The sequence below is a fragment of the Megascapheus bottae genome, chromosome 15, assembly GCF_031878675.1.
Source record: "Megascapheus bottae isolate mThoBot1 chromosome 15, mThoBot2.hap1, whole genome shotgun sequence".
NCBI lineage: Eukaryota > Metazoa > Chordata > Mammalia > Rodentia > Geomyidae > Megascapheus > Megascapheus bottae.
The window spans coordinates 47,226,291-47,253,042 of record NC_143523.1 but is presented as its reverse complement, the minus strand read 5'-3'; the positions used below and the strand labels follow the sequence as shown (position 1 = coordinate 47,253,042).

At 39.0% G+C, this 26,752-nt stretch overlaps 1 protein-coding gene across 1 annotated transcript in view; it reads right to left on the bottom strand.

Moving 5' to 3' along the window:
- Positions 1 to 26,752, bottom strand: part of Lrmda (leucine rich melanocyte differentiation associated) — a 999,007-nt gene that overhangs the window by 810,632 nt on the left and 161,623 nt on the right. The window lies entirely within an intron of this gene.

Below are 26,752 nucleotides of genomic sequence, written 5' to 3'. Positions count from 1 at the left end.
ACATCCCTGGTCATAAAAGAAATGCAAATCAAAACAACCCTAAGATTCCACCTCACTCCAGTTAGAATGGCCAGGATCAGGAAAACGAATAATAACAGATGCTGGAGGGGATGTGGACAGGAGGGATCTCTACTATACTGTTGGTGGGAGTGCAAACTCATTCAACCACTATGGAAAGCAGTATGGCAGTGCCTCAAAAGGCTAAACATAGAACTCCCCTATGACCCCGGAATCCCACTACTTGGCATTTATCCAACCATCCAGAATCTAGGGCATACTAAATCCACTAGCACAACAATGTTCATTGCAGCATTATTCACCATAGCAAAGATATGGAACCAACCTAGATGTCCCTCAGTTGATGAGTGGATCAACAAGTTGTGGTATTTGTACACATTGCCCCATTTGTTAGAAAATGGAAAGACTTAGAAAAAATCATATTAAGTGAAGTAAGCCAGACTCAAAGGAATTTAGGCTCAATGGTTTCCCTCATTTGTCATAATCAGTAGAAACCTTGGGCTCTCCTAGCAGAGATCTGCAATAGAGCAAAATCTTGATACATAAGGCCATATACTGTGAAGCTAATTGAAAGGACTTCCAGGATATTGAAACAAAAGCCATATAATGAATGATTGTTGTCCTTAATCTACTATGTTATCTCTCATCTCCTTTGCTGTTCCTTGGGTATCTCATATTGTTACTCACTTTGTTATCTGATACATTGAATTTATTTGTATGTGGTTATTTGAAATTTGATAGGGAAGGGGGGAAAACCAAGATGGGGGTGGGGGTTGGGGGGGTGGGGGGAAGGTAATGGGTACCAAGACATATGAAAGGATATCAATGTAAGTGAATTAATGCACCTTCTCTCTGGCAAATATCATGTAACCCTTTTATTAATTACAATAAAAAATATATTTTTTTAAAAAAAGAGCTATCCATGCAATCTTTCCTTCCAGAAACCCAAAGAGTAGCTGTTTGAGTGTTTTCTTTGCTCACAAACACCAGAGACAGAAGACAGGTCTCCAGAAAAAAACAAAGAATGGTAGTCTTTGAGAATATATAGACTAGTTCCCCAATCCGCACAAGTACACACACACACAGAGCCTGACAGCTGAGTATAGCCTGCTCTGCCAGGAGGAAAATACATAAGAAAGGGCCACAGGTCTGCCAATACCAGAAAGGGGTCACGCTAGGCCCAGTCCTTCCATTGAGAAACTTTTTAATTTGGCATAAAAAAATGAAAAAGCGCCTTTGTTAAAATCCTCATGAAAGTTTCTGATTATAGTGATTTATGTAAATAAAATGTTAAATTAGAATGTAGGTGTTAATAAAATTACATATGTGATGGAATGGCTGTTCTTTTTTAAAAAAATGATGTGCAATAAATTTTCTAAATTCTGATTGCAGGTGATTCCGGCCTTGAAAGCTTTGCCAACAATAGCCGGCAGAGGTCTATTACTGAAGTGGTTTTAATATAGCTATCATCACCAATTCAAAGCAGATAATAAAAGACTGACACATTTATTATCATTATTAATTAACAGTTTTCTAAGATGGAATTAAATCAATATGCTGCTCTGATATCATTTTAACTAGTTATGCAAATCAAACATTTAGAGCCCATGAACAGATATAAATGCCATTCAAAATTCACTTCACACTTATTACTGTAATATCAGAACTTTCAGGCTTTGCTAGTTTAAAAAAAGGACTTAATGTTCATTTAATTTCACACAGACATAAAGCTTATGGAATGAAAGTTGAAAGAGCTGATTACTTAGGAAGTTGTGGTAGGCTCTAACACTTAGGATACACGATGAGATAAGAATGTGAAAACTCCAGGCTCTGTACAACATGTTTCTAGCAGATCCTATTAAAAACAATGACGTGGACAGAAAAATGTGCTTTTAAATCACAACAGAGAGGAGATAAAGACAGAGGGAGAAGGAGAGAGGGAGGGAAAAGTGAGAGAGAGAAAAGAGAGGGGAGAGTGTAAGAAAATCTAAAAATTACTTTTTTTATTATTTTTATTGTCATTAATAGAAGGGTTCAGTTATATTCGCCAGATAGGTGCATTATTTCACACACATTGATACCCCTTCTCATTTTTGTCCCCATTTCCCTCCCTCTACCTCCTCCCCTCATCTTCTTTTCGCCATTTCCCTATCCTATTTCAAATAAACAAATAATCATATATACAATATACTAGATAACAAGGTAAGATGCTGTAACAACACGAGAATAACCAAGGGACAACAAAAAAGATGAGCAATAACATAGTACATTAAGAATAACAATCACACATTATATGGCTCTTATTTCCATATCCTGGAGGTCCTTTCATTTAGTGTCATACTATATACCCTTACGTATCTAGGTTTTGTTTTATTGTAAATCTCTGCTAGGAGAGCCCAGGGTTTCTCCTGATTATGACAACTGAGGGAAACCATTGAGTCTATGTTTCTTTGAGTCTGGCTTACTTCACTTAATAGATTTTTTCTAAGTCTTTCCATTTCCTTACAAATGGGGTGATGTTGTTCTTTCTGACAGCAGCATAGAATTATAAATACCACATCTTGTTGATCCAGTCATCAACTAAGGGGCATCTGGGATGGTACCTTATCTTCGCTATGGTAAATAGTGCTACAATGAACATCATTGTGCTAGCAGATTTAGTATGTCCTTGTTACGTAAATGCCAAGCAGTGGAATTGCTGAGTCATAGGGGAGCTCTATGTTTAGTCTTTTGAGGAACTGCCATACTGCTTTCCATAGTGGTTGAGTGGTGGAGTTTACACTCCATCAACAGTGTAGTAGTGATCCCTCCTGGATGTATCCCCACCAGCATCTATTGTTATTATATTTCTTGATCATAGCCATTCTAACTGGAATGAGGTGGAATCTTAGAGTTGTTTTTATTTGCATGAAATTCACTATTTGTATCAAGAGAAAATCCAGACTAAGTTGCCCACCATTTCCTTCCATCTAGAAGATGATGATGCCTTTTCCATGTCCATTTCTCCTTCCCAGTGGTCCCATTCAGGCAAGAGGAAGCCTCTGTGTACATAGCAGTGATCTAGAGTTACACTGAAGAACCCAGTACTCTGTTTCTAAGCCAAAGAAGACAAGACATGAAGCAAGAGGTTTGACATGGAAACTTGGTTACTCATCCAGAAAAGCAGCTAAATCCTGAAGAACAAATGACGTTGAAGATATATGTGCACAGGGACCAGACCTACCTTGGGCTCTGTGGGTGTCAGGAGAATGTGGTGCCTACTTGAAGTAGTAATGTCAACAAGCATTATGGAGTGACCATCTTTGCAAATTCCTGGATAGGGTACTAGGAAGTATCCCATTACTTGAGTAGATTTCCAGAAGCCAGAGGCCACGTCTATTTCAGCACCTCAGATGAGAGGCAGCAGTAGACAGTCACATCAATGACAATGCCTTAAAAGATAAAGCAGCCAGCAACAGAGTGTTGCAGAGTGTAGCTCAGAACAAGAGGCACAGAGCTTGACAGACATTTACTGGGCATCTGGAAAGCACATTAAGCTGAGTATAGTTTAAAAAGGATTGCTCTGTTTCCATAGTATGCTTTTGTCCTGGAAATAACTTTCTTTTCTTCAAATCATATTCCCATCTTCACCCTGGAGTGCACTTGATCCTCAGAGCAATCAGGTTCAGAGCCAAAAAAGAATAGCACATAGACCAATAGAAAATGTAGTGCAATTGTTTTGCTGTGACCCAATATGTAAAGAAGAGAATGCAATCTCATTTTCCTTTCCCCACCTTCTCCCCTCAAGCTCAGCATCTTAGCATTCATCATGGCATAAAGTCTAAGTCACAGATCGGTAGACATTTCATATTACTGTGGAAATTTACAAATTAAATAACAATGTCAGTTAAAAAATTTAAATTGATGCACCATGATCCTACTCTGCAAATGAGAAAAAAGACTGGGCTGGGTGGATTGACACACATAACAGAAATATGAGGGCTGCAATATAAAGCTGGTTCAGATAATACCAGTAGACACTATCTGAAAAACAAACGGAAAACAAAAACCTAGGGGTGTAGTTCAAGTGGCAAAGCACAAGGCCCTGAATTTAATACCCAGAACTGCAAGGAGAGGGGAGCGAAGGAAAAAGAGGTGAAGGGGAGGGGAGAGCTCCAGAAAGATATATAAGAAAATGTAGCAGCTAGGCACCAGTGGCTCATGCCTCTAATCCTAGCTACTCAGTAGGCTGAGATCTGAGGATTGTGGTTCAAAGCCAGCCCAGGCATTCAAGTCCATGAGACTCTTGTCACCAATTAACCACCAGAAAACTGGAGGTGGCATTGTGACTCTTCAGCCTTGAGCTGAAGAACTCAGGGACAGCACCCAGGGCCAGATTTCAAGCTCCATGATTGACAAAGAAAAGAAAGGAAAGAAAAGAAAAGAGAAAAGAAAAGAAAAGAAGAGGAAAGGGGAGAGGGGTGAGGGGAGAGGGGGGAGAAAGGAGAGGGGAGGTGAAAGGAAAGGGAAAGGGAAAGGGAAAGAAAAGGAAGCAGCAGGCAACTTAGACCGATTTGACATTGGATGACACCTTACTGGGATTTTTGTGTGTGTGCTTTGATGCATTTACCAAAAATTAACAAATATCTTCCCCTCAAAAACCAAGGAAGTCTTAGCAGGTGAGATCAGGAAGCGAAGCATCCAAGCAGAAAACATCACTGCAGTTCAAGGAAGAGCATCAATAGCAATAAATTAAGGTCAAATTTTAATGGCTGGAGCAGCAATTAAGGTGTTTACTCAAGGTAGAGCTGTTGTCACCAATATTAGAGTGAACCATTCAACTTTAGATTGTCCACTTACTCATCAGTCAACAGCCCAGCAACTATGGACCACAAAGATGGAATGCGGCTAACTGGCCATCTCATTAACCAGAGGTTTTACTCCAGCTTTCCAGGGAAATATTCTCTGCCTCTGCTTATCTCTGTTTCCCTGTTTGCAGTGCAGCCTGACAAAGGATGCTTTATAGAATAACTCATTAAAAAGGAGTGAAGGCCAAAATGTCCATAATTCCATGGAGCCTATTATTCTTGAAGCCCTCTTCAGGGAAACTTTCCACTTTAAGAGTATCTTACCAAAATACTCTTCACCCAACCTCTGGGCAAAGGAGGATGGCGCTTTCTCCATTTCACAGCCTCTGTCCAATCACCAACTCTACTCAGCCTTCAGTCCCAGCTGCTCTGACTGACTGCATTTCTTGAGTCCCTCTAGAACATGAACCACTTGAGAGTAAAAGCTAACATGAACATCTTTTTTTAAATTTAATTTTCTTGTCGGGGTTCTGTATAGAGGTGTTACAGTTACATTGGTCAGAGAGTGGGAACATTACCTCCTGAACATTGCTACCCCTTTTCATGCTTTTGTCCTGGTTTCCCTGTACCCACCCCCTCCCAATCATCTTATTTTTCTCCCTTCCCTTCCTTATTTCAAACAAACATATATACAATATATCAGGTAACAAAGCAGGATACAGTGACCACATAAGATTAACCCTAAGGGTAAAAAAAAGAGAAAAGAAATAACTGCACATAGTACATTAAGAACAACAATCACAAAGATAAACCTCTTGTTTCTATATCCTAGAGTTCACTTTGTTTAGTCTCCTCCTATATGACCTTACATACATAGCTTTTGAGCTATTGTGATCCTCTGCTAGGAAAGTCCTAGATGTGTACTAATTATTACAAATGAGGGAAGCCTATAATTCTTTTGGGCCTGGCTTATTACTTCACTTAATATCTAAATAACATGAACATCTTTAGATTGTGGCAGAATGGTAGAGAGGGATGATAGTGAGATGGGTTGCCATTCCAACTAGATCTTTCCCTGTTGGGTTAGTGCATATGGGGCTAAAGCTATACCTGTTCAGGGACAAGAAGGGAGCAAGTACCCTATCCACCTAAAAATACATTGTGTGATATATAACATGATACACAAAGGTCTCCCAATATCCTTTTCCATGAGGCTTTCTCAAGTTCCAGGGAACAAGAAAAGATAGGATAAGAGAATTGTACCTACTGAATTCTTTTCCAGAAACAAGTTGAACAGAAACTTTGAGAAATAATGTGTGACAGGAAACACTCTACAAGTACATGCAACATGAGTTTCAGATCTGAATAAACAACTAAAGAAGATAGTTATTGTTTTGTGCAAGTACTGGCTGAAGTTTTAACTAGGGGCCTGGGCATTGTCCTAGAGTTTTTTTCACTTAAGGTTAGTGTTCTACCATTTGAGACACAGCTCCATCCTCAGCTTTTTGCTGGTTAACTGGAAACAAGAGTCTCATGTACTTTCCTACCCAATCCAGTTCTGAATCACAATCCTCAGATCTCAGCCTTCTGTTTAGCTAGGATTACAGGCGGGAACCACTGGTTACCAATTAATACAGTTACATTGAAGGCTATGTGGCAGCTCACTAACTCTTCAACCTCACCCTATCCTAATCTATTGCAATCCAGTGCAAAATCAAGAAAGAACATTCTGGAGCTTTGTGCCTGGACCTGAATCCTGTTTCCCCACCAGCTATATGAGTTACCTATTCTGTTGTACCTCAGTATTCTTTTAAAGAATAAAGAATACAACCACCTCTTGCATACAGTTTTATGAGGGGCAAACACAGATGATACCAAGTAATGTCCAAAGAAGCACTTACAGGTGGCAAGCTTCCAACACATCAGTGCCTTTTATCACAAAAGCATCCTTACTATCCCATAAAAGTCTTTCTCATCATGGCAGTGGACACCAACATAAATGAATGACTGGTGTGTGCAAACCTCCCAAAGCTGAGGGTAATCCTCCCACAGGACTGTCCTGACCTAGTCTACCAATGTGCAACTATCCCTGAATGAGATCACTTAAAAGCAATCTTGAGGACTTGGTCTCTCAACTCTACATAACCAATTTTAATCACAGGGCTCTTGTGGCCAGCAAGTCTCCTCGATTGTTATTATTGCCTTGGTTAGGAAGCTGCAATATGATCCTCTGACTAGAAATACTGGCATAATTTATTGCATTATTACTCCTCCGAACTGAATGCAATTAATTACCCAGAGCAGGATGCACAAGTGAAAATTTACCAGAGCAAAGTGATGAAAAATGTGCCCACTGCTTTAAAATAATTGGTGCTTAATGGGTTTTTTCGTTTGCTGCATAATCAGAGGTATCTTATAAAAAATTCTAGCAGATATCAGTTGTAGACCCTACTCCCCATCTTTTAATTTCCACTCTTTATATTATTCTAACATACTATATGTCCCTTGAGAACAGGAATAAATGTCTAAAATACTCTAATAGTAGAAGAGAAACTCCATCCATCTTTTCCATGGTAAAATTATTAATGATAGAAAAATACAGAATAAAACATATATGTATATTTATAGCCCATATTGGTAAAGCAAATATATTTGCCTAACTAGGTAGAATCCTCTTTTCCTCTCTCTCACACAAACTGTTTTACATTAAAACTTATAAAATGTATACTGGATTTTTTAAAAAAGACATCATGTTGTTACCTCTGATACTTCCCAAGTGACAGTCAAATAACCTGCATCTAAAATCTTCCAGTGCAGTCTTTACCTCTCTCCTGGTATTCTCAATACAACCATCCACCAAGATTCAGAAAAGGGAAAGGAAACGGGGCCAATAATAGGCTATTGTATTATTTGTAAATTTCAGGCCCACATGAAAGATAAGAATTGGGCTAAATTCATTGTATTTGTTTCTCCTTTTCAGAATTATTCACATCTGTATGATTCCATAATTGTTTCTTCTATAAAGTTATTGGAGTAATTTTGCGTCCGTATATTCCCGATCAATTCCCCCTCTCAAGGGCACAGTTGAAAAGTGATATTTGAAAACGGCCGCTGATAGATTGCATGGTTAGTCAGCAGCAGAGACAAACAACCTAATCCAGCACAAATTAGTTCGGCTGCCAGCAATAGTTTTATACAAAGATGTAAATTATGTTGTCAAAATCGGTCGCTTTCTAGCCTGCTGCTCAGCTAACAAGAAACCACTTTGGCTGATAAAGATGAACACTAAGCTTCCCTCTTACAAATTTGCAAATCTGCCATTTCAGCATTCTTTAGCCACAAACAAACGGCCTGCTCTAATTGCTTCTTTTCTTCCATGCTGGTATTTTTCCTCTTCATGTACTGTTCCTTCCAGGCTGCTCTTGAAAAAGAACAACAACATAGCTCCTAAGCAGCACGATAATAAATGCTAGCAACTCTCCAACTGAAATGGAAGGTAAGCGAAGCTCCTAGGGCCAACCTTGTCCTTTCTTCTCTGGAAACAACCAGCATGGTCCCCTACACCCCTGGATAAGCTAGCTGCACAGACCCCACACTGTCATTCCAAACCACTGTTAGCTAAAGGACAGACGGGGCAGGAAACATTCTTAGCTTTAATGGCAATGGAAATATTCTTACAGCTTGGAACAAGGATTGTGTGTGACAAGAGCCCATCCATTCTTCTTTACAAGCTCCCATTCTGTTAAGGGAGGGGTGCTGAGAAGACTTTCAGGGGGCCTATGTATAAAGCTCTACCCAGTGTGCTTGGGTACATTGAAATCAGATAGATCTAATGCCCAGCAGAAAATAATAACACATTATAACAGTAATTATATCCAGCATAAGTCAAATAAATAAATTATAAATTACAATTACCCTTTAAAGTTGCTAGTCTCACTGTTTGCCTTACAATTAACTGCAGGTGCTTTTGCATGGTTTATTACAGTCCCAGAGTTATATATTTGAAAGAATGGTACAGATGATTCCTGTTTATTTGTTAAATTAAAGCATTGTTGGTAAAATTACGGCTTAATTAATATTATGGGTACTGTATAGCAAAATAGTTTACCTTGTACATAATTTATTTCCACATGCATATCTCAGCCCAGACCCATTACAGCTCCAGGGCAGCTAAAATAAAATATTCCTCCTTTGCTGGCATTTTTCTAAATAGCAGTTCACTAAATCAATATTATTCACTTGGTATTTTTAAAAGCAGTGTATCTTAATAATTACACAGCATTAGAGTAGGCAATAATTTCACTTGCTAAGCATATTAAATTTAGCAAACCATCAGTCAAATAGTTTGTTCTTTCTCAGAATGGGTAAGCAGTGAGTGAGTTTGGAATCATGTTCCTTTGGTATAAATGTCACATAGAGTTTAAGAATGTGCCTGTGAGTCCCTGAGCCAGCCCAGCACTATATATCTTTATTAGTTTCTGTGGTCAGTGCAGTGACCAGTTGTTTATTCTCATTACTCTAGACAAGGTGAGCCACTTGGTACTGACTGCAATCACAGCTAAAAACATATGACTTTGCAAAAAGTAAAAACTGCGCACACACACACACACACACACACACACACACACACACACACAAATGGTCTGAATTCCAGGTCAGAGGAATTGGCAGAAGAATGGAAAGAAGATAACTGAAAATACAGAACACAAGTGTACTGGTGTACTGTATACAAGTGTCCAATCTATCTTGACCTTTTATCTCTAGGCTATCTGATATTTCTCAGTGTTATTAATTCACTAGAAGGCACCATTAATTTCCTATTACTCTTATCTTTGTCCACATGTGGATTCTTCGTCTTTTACAAACTCACAGCAAACTCCTCATATACATCCTCTCTTTCTAATATCATAATCCTAACAAAAATCAAACTCTACTCTCTCACTTCACACATATGAACACACACACACACACACACACACACACACACACACACACACATATATATATATATCCATATACTATTTTTAGGAAAAAATAAAACCACTTGCTACATAAAACCAAAGCAAGTGGATTTTTCTTTAGATGCCAATAATAGTAATACTATAAAATAATTATCTGACTCAATTAAAGATGCTACAGCCCCTAAACCACATGTTTTAATTCACTGGTCAAAACCCCTTCATAACCCTGAAGGAGTGGAGAAAAGTAAAATCAGAAAGCAGTGCCAAGAAATGGTTTCTCAATCCACACCAAAGGACCTTCTTTCTATTCAAAAGCAACCCAAATATTTTCTAAAGGCCCTTGAAGGTAGATCCCCAGTATAGAACCCTAGCAAAAGTTCTGAGGAGCTTCTGTCTCCTCAGAAAGTGGCCAAGGTCCAAGCCACATCCATAGGTGTTCAACCCACAAAGCTTAGTAACAAACATCTGATGGTTCCCAAACCTCCAAAGAGGACTTGCTAACACCAGCATTCACTCAGTTCACACAGCCTTCTCTTGCACAGCCCAGACCTGTTTCGATCATCAGGAAGGGGCAGCTGTCTAGGTAACTTCCCAATGATAGCCAAAGATCACACCAACAAACACTGGGAAAAACAGCTTGTCAAGGAATGTAAATGGGATGCCTTTCTGGGAACACAAGGATGGCGGAGAGCAGGCATTCTTTCTGATCCACCAAGATGCATTTGTGGGCATCTATTTGGTGCCAAACACTGCATTAGACTGTGGACAGAAAAGTATAAGGTGAGCACATGTGCATGAATGAAGATAACCACAAAGATTAAAGCTACTCAAAACAGCAGCAGAAAAGTAACAACAGACCTAAGATTAACTGCCAAATGAGGAATCCAGTAGTTGATGGTCACAAAGATGAGCCACTTGCAGAAGAGATCCAATTAAAGTAGGTCTTCAATGTAATTCAAAAATTGGAAGTGATAGAATGATGGGAAACAAAGGGAAATTCATTGTAAGTGAGCAATACTATTCCTTGCAAAGGCTAAAGAAGTATAATTACAAGATATGAGACTCACGAACCACATCTGTACAACCCAGATTCCACAAAAGGGCCCATAGGAGTGCATCAGACTTTATTCAAGTCTCAATTCACAGCAGACCAAACATCAAACTTTAAGCTTATAGTTTTAAATGCATCGATGTTCTACCTGTGAAAGTTATAAATGAAATATGGGCCTAAATTTCACACTCTTTGCTATAAGACAGGGACTCATCCTGTATTTTGCTTCTCTGATAAAATTAACAAAGTTTGAAGTTGACTTAAAAAATAACAATCTCCCTGGTAAAAATAAGAGCAGGCACTATCTGTGATGTACAAACTCTGCTTCAGCAGTAAGCCAACATGCACATTCAGCTTCACACATGCACTCGTCCACAGGACCCTCTTAAGAGCATGCCTGCCTAGGACTCTTAGAGTCACAATAGGAGCATAACATATACCTGCAATGAGCATGAGCACAAGAAGCATAGAGGAAGCCTAGGCTAATGATATTAGAGCAAAACATGGCAAAAGAAAGAGAAGAAAGAAACAAGCAAAAAGTATCGAATGCCCTGAGCTAAACTCTTCAACACAAACTACTTCATTTGCAGACAAACACAGTAAAACTCAAGTGAAACACAGCTTATGGGGTTCCTACTACATATAAGGTTTGTCAAGGCCAACTGCTGACCTTGAGCTATCTAACTCTGCAGAAAATGATGTCTCCCCTTACTTATACTTCCAAGACAGTGGCTGGTTGACAGTGGACGAGCACAAACAGTCACTTTCAGAAGAAATGGAAAAACTCAAGAGAAAATAAGGTCAAAATAAACAGTAGGAAATTCCCAATTCAAGAACAGAAGAATCGGTGGGGCCTATGCATTCACATATTCACATTCTCACACACACCGTAAAAGTTGCATGCAATCCCTAATACAGCAATAAACTGTAACTGTTGTCCTTAATTATAACCAACAGTGTGTACTACAGACAGAAAGACAATGTGCATGGGCTATGAGGCACAGGACAGATGGGAAAGTAGGTTCCTAACATCTGGAGGTATATCTAGCATCTGTACTAATGATCAGGATACTGAGTAACAGGACAATGGGATCTGGTTCAGAGGACAATACTTGCTCTGGTGAAGAGAAGAAAAAAGGGAGAGTTATGCATTGGAAGAATTAACATCATGAAAATGGCAATCTTGCCAAGGGCTATCTACAAATTCAACGCAATACCCATCAATATTCTTTAAAGAAATAGAAGAGGCAAGCCAAAATTTGATATGGAATAATAAAAGATCCTATATAGCAAAAACTATTCTTAGCAGAAAAAACAACACAGGAAGAATATCAATACCAAACTTTAGACTCTATTACAGAGCTATAGTAACCAAAACAGATTGGTACTGGCACAAGAACAGGCCTGAGGACCAATGGAATAGAACTGAGGACTCAGAAATCAACCCACAGACCTATGGCCACCTAATCTTTGATAAGGGAGCCAAAAAAATAGAATGGAAGAAAGACAGCCTCTTCAGCAAGTGGTGCTGGCAGAACTGAGTAAGCACCTGCAGAAAGCTAAAGTTGAATCCTTCCATGTCACCCTGCACTAGGATTAACTCCAAATGAATCAAAGACCTCGAGGTAAAAGCAGATACATTGAAAACTTTACAAGAAAGAATAGGAGATGCACTAGGCCTCCTTGACACAGGATGAAACTTTCTTAATAAGGACCCAGAAAGACAACAAATCAGAGAAAGTCTGGATAAGTGGGACTGCATTCAACTGCAGAGTTCTATATGGCAAAGGACATAGCTAGAAAATTAACCAGAAAGCCTACAGAGTGGGAGAAGATCTTCACTAACCACACAATGGACAAAGGCCTCATACCTAAAATATATCAACAGCTCAAAAAATTGAATCACTCCAAACTTAATAGCCAAAGAAACAACCATCCCAAAGACTTAAAGAGAGCCTTCTCTGAAGAAGAAGTAAGAATGGCCTATAGACAAATGAAGAAATGCTTGACATCTCTGGCCATAAAAGAAATGCAAATCAAAACAACTCTAAGATTCCACCTCACTCCAGTTAGAATGGCCAGGATCAAGAAATCTAATAACCACAGATGCTGGAGGGGATGTGGACAGGAGGGATCACTACTACACTGTTGGTAGGAGTACAAACTCCTTCAACCAGTATGTAAAGCAGTATGGCAGTTCCTCAAAAGACTAAACATAGAGCTCCCCTATGACTCAGCAATCCCACTACTTGGCATTTACCCAATCATCCAGAAACAAGGACATACTAAATCCACTAGCACAACAATGTTCATTGCAGCACAATTTACCAGAGCAAAGATATGGAACCAACCCAGATGCCCCTCAGTTGATAAGTGGATCAACAAGATGTGGTATTTGTACACAATGGAATTCTATGCTGCTGTCAGAAAGAATGACATCACCCCATTTGTAAGAAAATGGAAAGGCTTAGAAAAAATCATATTAAGTGAAGTAAGGCAGACTCAAAGGAACATAGGCTCAATGGTTTCCCTCATTTGTCATAATCAGGAGAAACCTGGGGCTCTCATAGCAGAGATTTACAATAAAACAAACCCTAGATACATAAGGCTATATAGTATGACACTAAATGAAAAGACCTCTAGGATATAGAAACAAAAGCCATATAATGAGTGATTGTTGTCCTTAATGTATTATGTTATCTCTCATCTCTTTTGCTGTCCCTTGGTTATCTCATATTGTTACAGAATTTCACCTTGTTATCTGATATATTTTATATATGCTTAATTGGTTATTTGAAATTGGATAGGGAAGGGGGGAAACAAGATGAGGGGTGAGGGTGGGGGGGAGGGAAATGGGGACCAAGACATGAGAAAGGGTATCAATGTATGTGAAGTAATGCACCTTCTATCTGGTGAATATAATGTAACTCTTCTATTAATTACAATAAAAATATATGGAAAAAAAAGTAAAAGGAGAGTTAAAGACATGATCTTAGAAGCAAATTTTTCCATCTTGTTTAGTTCTTTTTCATAAATGCATCTTCAGAAGATAGTAATTACTTACAAGGGGAAGAAAATGTCAACTTAGACTCAGGACAGATGCAGGAAATGTTAAAGAACAATGCACCAGGTGACTTGCATTATAAGACAGCAATACAAGAGCAGTCATGAGCCAGTTCATGATTAATTCCCCAAGGGTAATCCTTTAGATGAGTAAAACGTGTTGCTATTAACAAACCTCTTCTCCATTTATCAGACCTTCCTAAAAAAGGGGCGAGATACTTATTCTCAATGTTCTTGGCTTCACCCAAAGTGATGGAGGTATAAGGGATGCTGACTCTCCCCAAGGCACACTCGGAGCCTCAGCAGTAGCAGGCCTTCTGTTGCCTACTCTAACTTGGTGATGTCTCTTCTGAAAGAATCCAGAACTTCAGGCCTGAGCGGAGTATGGAGACAGAAATGGTTCTTGGCCTGAAGAACTGTGTATGACTAAGGGAGAAAAGAATCCCATGTGAAGGAAGAGATGCAGGGAGATCAAACAGGGATGTGTTCTATGTAGTGATATAATTGTTTTGGTTAGAACAGAGGATGTGGACAAAGTACAAAGAGGAAAATCCAGACAGAAAATACTATGGGGAGCAGTAAATGTCAGAAGTCAACAGGAGCCATGGGATAATTCTAAGAAGAGATGAGCATAAACAGCAGAGTACTTACACCATCAGAGTACTTATTTCATGCCACCCTTAATCATAGAAGGGGACACCAAGACATACTGAATTGGCCAAAGTACCCCCCAATAGGTGAGCCACAGGATGCTAACAGATCTCCCCAACCAGCCAGGCACTGAATGGTATAAGCTAAATCCTCTATTTAGCAGTTATGACTGGGAAAAACATGCAGCCTTCTTTATAAGTCCCTGAAATGATACTCTGGATGCTCTAGGATTCCTCTCCATATTATGCTATCATCCAAGAGATAGATCTCAGTATCCGAACCCACCTGCCAAGGGGGTGACTACAGTTAATATGGTAAAGTAACTCAAGCTGAGTTTCCTTCTCACATGTGCCCTTATGTGTACTCCCTCAGCCTTAACTTTATGGTTTTCTAAATAATGGGGCCGGCGTGGGTCATCCTGAGTTCCCTCCTCTGACCGTGTGTTCAATGGTTCAGAGATAGGATCTAGTATGTGCATTGCTACAGTTCTGTCCAGGTGATTCCAATGTTTCATCAGATTGCAAACAAAAGACAAGCACAGGAATTTCAAATATCCTGGCAGAGAAGATATGATGGCATAGTGTAGTCATTCCAGATCCCGCCAAATGAAATCATACAAGAGATGCCCCATGAAATCCTAGTAGTACATGTCCAATGGTCATATTTCATCCACATCATGCTACAGATTTATGTACATACAAATTTCTTCATAAAGATCTCATGAAAGCAGAACTTGAGATGATTCAAATACAGACCATACTACAATTAATTTTGCTCTATATATCAAAAAAGAGCTAAACATAGTAAAGCTGAGGATCACAAATTCTACAGAAACTCTAAGTATGATACTAAGTATAAAATTCATCCAAAGCCAGGTGCTAATCCTAGATACTTGGGAGACTGAGATCTTATGATCATAGTTCAAAGCCAGCCCAGGCAGAGAAAATCAGAAGTGGCACTGTGGTTCAAAGTGGTAGAGTGCTAGCCTTGAGGAAATAGAACTCATGGATTGTGCCCAGTCCCTGAGTTCACACTCCATAACAAGGAAATAAAATCATTCAACTCATAAAGCTTGAACATCAGAGCTAATTAACAATTCTTGATTATCTGGGTACTTTATCAACATTTTTGCCAAATCTCTGTAAATAGTTATGCTCTTGCATAACAGATATTTTTCCTTTACTCACTCATTTTTCCTATTAATTCAGAAGTTAAAACATGATGTTTAGAAGAGTCATAAATAGCTAATACTATTTAATTAAAAGAAGCCCACTGTAAGGATACACATAGACAGTAACATTGTAAAAGTCTATTCTATGTACTATCTACAATTATTCCCTGTACCACCTGTGACCCAACACCCTGAGAAACAGGATCTACTCTCTTCTAACAGAAAAAACTGAAGTCCTAAGTGATAATCTGACTGAAGTTGTATAATCCCTAAGAATCATGCCTCTCAGGTTCCTTGTACCATACAAGTGGTTCAGTATCAGCAAATTGCTGACATAGTTTCATTACATAAGTACCCTAAGTATTTCTATTAAACAATATGTAGGGATCCTTATTCAAACAATATTGTTTACATGTGAACATAAATAATGGTTTTTTTCTTTTTTAAAATCAGCTGTCTGATAATTTTTATTCCTGTATTTCCTTCTATATCAACAACTTCCTGTTTTCACAGAAAATTTCAGAGAACTATCCTAATACTGAGAAGCCCTTCAAGTGAAGTTAGCTCTCCAGTTTTATAAAATACTATGCATTGTCTAAGACATAAGCATCTTAACCAGTTAGATGGCATGAATATGATTCAGTTATGATTTGACATTGAGAGCTGGACAGTCATCACAGCCCTTTTCGGTAGCTTCTCTCAAGCTCAAGTTTTTAAGAGAAGAAGAAAAAGACAACTGACCATTCTCCTTGTCAAGCTGACTGGGTGACATTGACTGATTCTAATTTGCAGAAGCTCTTGTAAAGCTGGTATCAGCAGTAGGGGAGACCCTACAAGAGGGCTAAGGTTTGGTAAGTACCAAATACATGTCATTGTCTTCCTCAGATGCTGATCACCTATGCTCCCCCAGGATGCAATCCCACGCCAATCCTACCAGCATCATGAGGCATATTAACAAGTTCGTGATTTCAGAAGAGAAAGAACATGAAAACAACATGAATATACACCAAACATCCTTGTAAATTAAACAGTGCATCATGAGCTGCACAGATCTCATTTGTTAAGTCCATCTTACTGGTGTGCCCTTGCTGTGTTGTCACATAAGCCTACAGAATACAAGGCTGAAAAGAAAGGTGGAGTTTAGGGATTCATGTCCCCCACTACCACTCCCAGCCCTCATTGGGAGAGGGAAGGAAGCTGGATGAGGACAGGTTAGTAAGGGAGAAGGCAAGAGAAGTGAAGAGGATCTGTGAAACAGAATGAGGGAGGAGGAAAAAAATTACTAGGGTTTCTTTCTTCCTCTTTCCCATGTCTTTGGTGTGAAAGAAAAAGAAAAAAAGAGAAACAATGGCTTTTCTGAGGCTCTGTGCAGAAAAGGCAGCTCTGGGAGAAAGAGGGGGGAAAAAAAACTAATGGCCGTGATTAATGACAATGGGCTGGAGGAGAGCAGGGACACAGCCGCCACATACATCATCCCTTCCCGTCAGTCTCTGCTCCTCCTGCCCCTCTTTCTCCTACCAGCAAAGCATTATAACAAAAAAAAAGAAAAGAAAAAGAAGTCTTATCTGCTATAGATACTTATTCTAAAGCTGAAATCACAGCTAGCCCCCTCCCCTTCCAAAAGACAAAGAGTAAGAAAGAAGGGGCCAAGAAAAAAGGATGGTGTTTAAGGATTGCATGAGAAAAAAGATAGAGAAAGAGAGAGACAAAGAGGTGATGGGTGAACAAGAAAATGGCATGTAAAATAACTATAAGATATTCCCGAGGAAAAAATGTGCAGGCTGTAATCATTCAAGATTTCAGCAACTTGACTCTTCACATGCTGAAGCCACATTTTCAAGGTCTTATCTGCCATATGGTTCCCTGTTTGGATGATTTATTAGGTGTAGAAAGCACACTGATAAATTTTACTGCATTTCCCTGAATAGGCAACCTATGGTGTCAATAACAAAGCTCAGGCGGCTTTAATGAAAACTGCAAGCACCAAAGGGTAACCATTTATTTATGAGTCGCTATAGTATTACTAGGACAAAATTTATCTTCTCTTCTCACGCACTCTGTAGAAACCAAATCTGGCCAGAGTAACAGAGATCACATCCATATGTCAGTGGCTTGCTAACATCTCCTCGGCATGAAGCACCGGCTGCTCCGCTGGAGAAATTGTTTGGAGCTTTCAAGTGACCCATTTTGCATAAGAAATCTTGTTTTTATGAAAAACAAGGAGAGACCTGAAGAACTCTGCAAACACCAGCACCTTCGCAATCACACTTAAGGGCGCCACAGAATCTTCTCGTTTTTCTTTACCCAGAAAATGGGACAGTTGCCCCAGGGGTGGAGATGAAAAAGGAGAAGGTGCTGTGTAGATGAGGAGGAGAGAGATTTACAGAGATAGTCCAGTCCATAAATATTTTAAATTTAACCAGTCTGCACAACATTGTTCTCTATCCACTCTGTTTCATAGGATGCCAGTCATAAAATAGGTGAAAATCTGGGTTCTCCACTCATTACCTGGTTCCCATCCCTTTCCCTTATTGCCCTCAAATGCCCCTCTTCCTAGCTAGTAGCTATCTGCAAGTCTGATGTATGTGTTATTTTTATAACAGACAATGTGACTTTTTAAAACTCCAAAGACAGCAAAACTAATGACCAAACTCTGGGAGGGGGAGGGTGTATGTGGAAAAAGACAGGAAAAAAGACAGATAGCTTGCTCTTACTGTGTAATCTTGAGCCACAGTAAACTGTAGCAAGAAAAATATTTGGCCAGATTTCCAGGTCTCCAGTTTTCCTTACTATGTACCATGCCTGTCCTGAGTGAAGACAGCCTGGCCTAGGAATGCCAAAAGAAGGAAGGATAAAGAAGAAGCTTGACCACAATAGCAAATGTTTGAGTAATGCTTTTAGCACTGTGAACCAACAAAAAGCAGACGGTAAAAGCCTAGACAAGATTCTGCTATAAGCAAATCTCAGCCTTTTCTTTTTCACCACTCAAGTTAATACTTGGAAAACAAATGCTTCTAGTTGTTTTCACCCAGGTTCCTACCCTCTTGTACTTCTTTATTACACACAGATCTTCCAATGTTCTGAAGCAGAATTTTCTAGAATAATCGCACAGTGTGAAAATTTCACAGTGTGAAAAAATGATGATCCATCTCACTTGATCTTAAATGATTTCTGCTTTTTACAGAGGTATGGGGATTTGAACTCAGGGCTTTCCACTTACTAGACAGGCACTCTACCACTGAGCCTGTCTCTAGCAGGTGATTACTTCTGTAATTTATCACTTCAACTATTGTGGGAGAGAAGGTGATAAACCCATTGGTAATCAGAATAGTTAACATTTTAGAGAAAAACTTCTTTTTATACCCTACATAGTCAACAACTGAAAACCATCTTAATCAGTTCAAATACTACCATCACTGCTTTTAAAATCTGCTTAGTAAAATGGCAATTAAAGTTTAATGTCTTATAAAAGATCATTCAAGGATTATAGTAGAATTAAGAGGAAATAGGTACTCTTTGGACTCTGGCCAGATTCTGTTAGAGTTTCTCAACCCAAGAGATTTACAAGAATATTCATTATTGCCTATATTGCTTTCAATTCCACAACTAGCTTATTAAAAGAGGTAAGGCAAAAGGTGCAGCATGGTTCAGAGCACATTCAATCAGCTTCATTTTCAGTTTGCTAAATACTTCAACCAGCTTTCAAAGGCATGGCCTAAGGAAAATCTCTCACTTGTTTTTTTTTTCCCCACACTTTCCTCTTTGTTGTTAATCCTGAGTACAGTATTTCGCAGGAAATTCCATGCACACAAGACACTTGCACCTTAGCTCACAGTAAATAGCTTTTTTTCCCCACATCCTAGGCTTGAAGTCTGGGCCTGGGCACTGTCTCTGAGTTTCTTTTGCTCAAGGTGACCTACCACTTGACCATTTCTGGCTTTTTTATGAGTAGTTTATTGTCTCACAGACTTTCCTGCCTTGGCTAGCTTTAAACCACAATTCTCAGGTCTCATCCTCTTGAGTAGCTAGGATTACAGGTGAAAGCCACTCACGCCTAACCACAGCAAGTAGCTTCTGAAGCAGTTACCTATGCTCTTCTTAGAGGGCCTGAGAGCACCTTCTTTAAAGGCAAAACCTAAAGCTAAATATGATGCTTAATTCTAACACCAACCCAAACCCCTGAACAAACCTAACCCTAGTCCCAAATGCTAAACCTAATTCTTACACTAAGGCACATGTCCATCAGCCTAGCCTTACTCAAAATGTTAACCTAGACCCTAATCTTCAGTAGAATGCCTAATTCCTTGAGAATTCCATTGTGAGAAGGAGCAAACTAACTTAAGACACAAGAAGGAATAAGGGGATAGGAAAAGGCAGTCCAGAGCACAAGCACGCAAGCGTGCACGCACACACACACACACCCAGGAAAGACACTAGGGGCTCTAGGGCAACAGGAAATTTCTTTCAGGACCAGATAAACAGGACCAATCACAATGGTTCAGGCAGTTCACAAGCCAATTGGATCTGCCAAAAGGACTAGGGACTGAACTGTGCCCTGCCTCCCTCACACTCAAGTTTCAGTTAATGGTTACATTAACTAGGAAGGGTGTAACTTTTTTTGATTCTCCAAGAAGCCCATTTGGGATATATACTAATAGTCATCTGGAGAAAACCTCAATTAAAAAAAATACAAACAGAAAACTGCAGTCAAATGAGTCCATGCTCGAGGTGAATTCATAACAACAGATAGCAAGATGAGGGTTGCTCAGAGCTGAGGCAAGCAAAGATGTACCGGTTAAACACTAACTTAACAAAGTTTCAGTTTGGGAAAAAGAAAAAGTTCTAGACATTGACAATAGTAATGACTATATAGCAATCTAAATGTATTTAATGCCACAAAACTGTGTACTTTAAAAAGTTAAGATAGTAATCTTTATGCATTTGTAACTCCAGTAGTCAGAATTAAAGCAGGAAGCTCCTGAGTTTGAGGCCAGCCTTAGCTGAACAGTGAAATCCTGCCTTAAAAAAAATGACAAAAAAATAAAGCTTGCATTATCATCTGTTACTATCACAAAAAGAAAAAAAAATAGAAGTTCAACCACTGTTAAGCTACACCCTACTATAGACCTAAAAAGAGAGGCTTTTCATGCAGACTTTCCACATCGCAGGTCTAAACTTCATCATTGGCTCACCCTCTGGTCTAGGAAACTGGCTGTGCTCACCAAGACACCCAGCCATGGACCAGGTCAGCCCCTTCCTTCTGAAGTCCAACTTTGCCTTCATAGGCCACTGAGAAGTTGAAACTTCTTCCCATGGGGCCTTGCCCCACTCTAGCCTGCGTTCCTTCTGCCTGAACTTTCAGTTGGCCAGTTGGCCAGACCTCTGCTGGAAGTCTTACCACATTTCACTCCACTCCAGTCTGAGAGCAAAGGCCTGCTTTCAGCAAATTCAGCTTCCCTCCAATAGGACAAGGTCAAGTCAAAAAAGAAGACAAGTTCACAAGTTCTTTGACTCAGAATTTATGGAAAAAATTTCATCTATGCTGGGTTTGCTTGAAAACTCAAGGTTAACAAGACTTAGGAGAAAAAACATTCAAGCAAATAGAAGAAATTATTCTGAAAGGTTTACATGGACAAGACAGTTGATAGAATATTTCTTGTCCATTTTAGAGACATTTAAGGAATTTGGTTGGTCTTATACAGCCTTTCAGCATGAGCCAGTCCTAGAAAGTCTCCAGTTTCCTCATTCGTACCGAATACCCAAAGTCCTGGATCTATCATCAAACTATGAAATTTATATAATGTGCTATGCATGCACTTGTGCATGCATGAGTTTATACATGCAGGAAGTGTGTGTTGTTTGGAGATGTGTTTGGTGTGTTAGCATGTTTGATGGCTGTTTGAGGTTTGTGTATGTGTGGTGTCTTATCTATATATGTGACATGAAAGGATGGATATGTGTATATGCCTATGTTGTCAACACTGTCTGTGTGTGTGTGTGTCTACACATTTGTTTCAAGCTATTCTACATTTCCAAGTGATAAAGCTGGAATTAGATAATGGTAACAGATACATAATATTCAATTACTAAGTCACTAAACAATACTTTCAAATGGTTGAAATGAAAATTTATATAGTGTGCCTTTTGCCATTTTTAAAAGTAATAATCCATGCTTCTTTTTAAAAAATTAGGCACATTCACCAACTCAGAAGTATAATTTATCAAGATTGGCTAAAGTATCCAGATTTTGTACTATTAGATTATATATGCTCCAACCCCAGATAATTTCTAATATACACCTGAGATTTACATGTGCCAGACCTAGGCCAAGGCCCAGAGATTGGGCATTTCTTCTTCTGGGCCGAAAAGTGTAACAGTCTCACCATGTACTCCACCAGGAGGCTACTTTGTGTCTTTTGATGGCCTTCTTAAAGGAGAGATGACTGCTGATGCCTCTTTCTACCATATACTAGAATATCAGAGCCCTGGTTCTACCTGGTGCTCATACACATGCTTCATAACTGTAAAATTCAGGGCTCTTTCCAATGTACCACATATATCCACATGAGAAGCTGTGGCAAAGATTTTTATCCCAACTTGCAACTTTTCAAGAAAATGCAGTGCTTACACAAACATGACAGTCAATTTTCTTAGAAAGGAGAAAGGATCTGAATTCTCTGAAGATGCCACATATACTCCTTCTGCAGCTAAGTGCTCTAGAGGACAATGACAACTAAGGAAGTGGATGGGACTGTCATAGTGTCCACATGAATCTCTGATTGCTTGTTTTTTATTGTAAGGGTGATGCACAGAGAGCTTACAGTTATGTAAGTAATGTGTACATTTCTCATCAAACATTGTTATCCCCTCCCTCATTTTCTCCCACTTTTCCAGATAGCTCACTCAGTAGAGCATCAGACTTTATTTATTTTGCCAGTACTAGGGCTTGAACTCAGGGCCTGGGCACTATCCTTGAGCTTTCTCAAGGCTAGAACTCTACCACTTGAGCCACAGTATCACATCAGGCTTTTCTGTGTGTATGTGGTACCAAGGAATAGAACCCAGGGCTTCATATATGCTAGGCAAGCACATTACCACTAGGTCACGCTCCCAGCCCAAACAAAGGACTTTTAATCTGATTTTCTTAATCTCATTTCAAACACTGCAGTTTCAAATCCAAATTAGTTAACTTTGACAATAATCAAAGTCCTTGGCACTTCACTTATGGATGACCAGTCCTACAAATGAATGGTAGGAGTTTTTGCAAGTTTGTTCCTAAGTAGTGGCTTTACCTCTTCACCAAGCCTCCCCAGAGTTCTGGAACATCACTGACTCCATTTGCAACACTGATTTATTTGCAAATGACATTACCTTCCTTCCTGGCCTTTTAATAAGTCCATATTAGTGTGGACTACATAATGAACTGCCTCTAACAACTGGAATCGAAGGGTTTCCTCTGGACCTTTCTGTTGTCAACACCTCTGATTCTTACTTCATTTTCTTGCCTGAACAGGAATGACCACCTGCCAACATAATCTAAGCTGCTAATTATCTCAAGAGTACATGGTTTCCTATGGAGTTGCAAGATTAAGGTGCACTGTGAACAACCTCAGGAGAGCTAACAAGAATATGAAGGGGAGATGACTCTGTAGTGTCCATACAGGTGTCTGGGCAGAGTAAGGTGAAGGTTCACTGCACCATACCAACAGCTACTGTCAAAGGTCCCTGGAGACCAAAGCCTTTGACAAAGGTGACTCCAAAAGAAACGGAGAGATAAGGGTTCTTTGGAAGACTTGAGTGAACACAGAGAACCTGGACTCTACCATGAAGCAGAAATACAATATATTCACTTAGCCTGACCCTCACTCATAGGATCATTGCTCCTCATTTCTCAATCTGTAGATCACACAATCCCCCTACTCCCCAAGTAAAGTGATTCTTTATATGCTACATTAACAGGAAGACTAGTAAGGGTCATTTGCCTTGCTACCGCATATTTTCATTTTAATAAAAACTGTATCAAGCTAATTAATATGCTTTCTCTTTGCAGGGCCTTTTTTATATAAGAACACTTAAGGTACCTCTCAGCAAATATCAACTATATAATGCAGTATATATAGTCACTATATTGCACATCTCATCTCCTGAACTTATTGATCCTACTTTGTAACCTTTGACCAACATCTCTCTACTTCCCCTACTCCTGGGAACCTCTATTCTATCCTCTGTATTTGTGTGTTTGCTATCTTTGATTCTTTATGTGACACTTTGCAGTAGTTCTGTATCTGGCCTATTTCACTGAACACAGTATCCTCCAGGTTTGCCATGTTGTTGAAAATGGAAGGACTCCTTTTATTAAGGTTGAATGATATTTCTGTGTGTGTCTGTGGGTGTCTATGCATGTGTGCCCCTATCACAATTTCTTATCTATACATCCACTAATTGGCACACTTAGGCTGTTTTCATAACTTGATTACCTGGGTATATATACAAAGGAAAGAAATCATTACCTCAAAGATATAGTCACAATTTCATGACAGCAATATTAACAATAGGCAAGGTATAACTATTGGACATTAACCACTTCAGCTAATTCTTCATGTCTGGGCATCCACCCAAAGCAACTATGGAACCAGTTAAAATAGAGATTTTTGGTCTTTACTCGATTCAAATCTGTAGGAGTTGAGCCTAAGAAGCTTAGTACTTAAAAGTTGCTTGGGTGGTTCTGACTCAGACAGTTTGCAGACAGGATATGGAACTCACAAAGTCACTTCACTAGCTTTCCCATGGGAAATGAGGCATTATTGCTTCAGAACCTAAATAAGACAGGAATTTCTGAAGGAGTATGAGAAGAAAGGGGAAGAAAAAAAAGGAGGAGAAAGTGGAAAGAAAGAGAAGGGAGCAGAAAAATGAATAAAAAGGGGGAGAAGAAGAGAAGACTAAAAAGCAGCTTTATTTGTAATGGCTTAGTGTAGTTTACAGATGATTAAATGTAAGGAGCAAAGTTACAGATCCAAGATCATGTGTTAAAAAATAAAATTGGAAGAACCAGAAATAAATTAGTCTCCATTATTGACCTCCATTACAAAATTATCACCTGTATCAAAAGAGAAATAGAACTCGATATAGGAACATCTCAAGAAATATATTACATAAAATGACTTCCCATCTGTAGGAGCTTTAATAATACACAATAAAGACAAGAAATCTGCTAAGGAGAAAATATCATGTAGGTCAATCTTGTTCATTAATATTTAACATAGTGAATATCTGTAGAAAGTTTAACAGTCCTTTCCTTTCTCCTGTCATACCAATAAATGACTTATTCATATTGTAAGATAGGAAGAACTGAAAAAAGATGGTTAAAACTTCTAAGAACAAAGTTCTGAAATGTCTTACCCACTTTGAAAATAATCATTTCTATAAAATTTTATGACATAATGCCAAATATTTTAATCAGTCATTTAAACTACCTAATGATCGACTGTAGGCTTTGATGTCCAATTCAAATGACTATACAAATTTGAAGCTACAAAATCAATTTTCCATGAAATGTAATTTGGGTTTCACTAATCCAAACTGGCCTCCTTCATAATTAGGTTGGATTCACAGAATTTTTTTGCAGTACACTGTCAAATCAAATAAAGAAAACTTGGAACTTGGTGATATTTTGGATTATCATATCATACATTGGTAGCACAATAAATATTTAATGGATGGCAACACTGTCCCTTGTCCCCAGAAAAAGAAATGCAGACAGAAACATACCTTCAGATCTATTTGTAATCTGCTTTCTGCACTCTCTCTTGCTCATGGCAAATACTGAGTTTCCACAGAGAAATGCCAATTGACTCCATCAAGCCAAAGAAACAAAAACTAGTATGAAGAAGTTAAAAGAAAAAAAGTACAGTTCTGAGAGTCAATGTCTTCATACCAGGAGATTGTGTACTCAATCACAGAGAAAAATTACAGGTACAGAAGAAATCCAGGACTTCAGGATGTTCCTGAAGGTGAGTTCAGTGAGTTCCTGTGGATGAAGCAATTGCAGAGCTGAAGCTGCCTAAAGTGGGCTCTATACATAATGAGAAGCTAGGAGCCAGTGAAAACATAGAGCCTCAATTCCATTGCATTGTTATCATTTGTTGTTGCTTCTTTTACTTTCTCTTGTACATTTAATATTTTCATTACCTCTTTGTTTAGAAGCACTTGGGGAATTTTGATTCTTTCCTTCTATTTGTAACTCTGAGGAGAGGAAACACAGCCACATGGTAAGGAGCTGACATTCTGCCTTCTCACACATTCTATACAAACAGGCACAGGCATAACCACAGTGCTGTCAGTATTAGCTTGGTTAGGAGTGCTGTCTGGTGTCAGCTTAGTTAAGTTTGAAAGAGACATGGTCAAGACTGGAGTCTATCTAACCACTGGAAGGAAAAAATGGTGAAACTGGGAAGAAAGAATTTAATTCTTACCACAGTCCCTACCACCCCCAGCCCCATCTTTCTATTTCAGATAATCACATTATGATAAAGAACCAAAACAATGAGCTGATCAGTGGCTCACACCTAGCTAGTCAAAAGGCTGAAATCTGAGGACTAGGGTTCAAACCACCAGAGGCAGAAAATATTATGGAACACTTATCTCCAATTAAAAACATCTCTCCTCGGAGGGAGGGGGGAGGGAAATGGGGACCATGACATGAAAAAGGGTATCAATATTTGTGAAGTAATGCATCTTCTATCTGGTGAATATAATGTAACCCTTCTATTAATTACAATAAAAAAAATAAAAAAAATCTTTCCTTATCCCCCCAGAGGTGGTATATCAATTAACTTATCCCATGATATAGAAATGTACTGGATGCTATTCTTTGCTTGGCAGCCATATGGAAGGGCATGGAACATAACCAGATGGAGAACAGGCTATCTTTTGACTGGAGTCAGCTACAAAACACTAAGTAGGATAGACTACCTTCTTCATTCAAACAGTCCCTATCAGCTGAGCTACTAGAAATCTAGCCAGCAGCAGAACACCATCATGAATAAAGAAG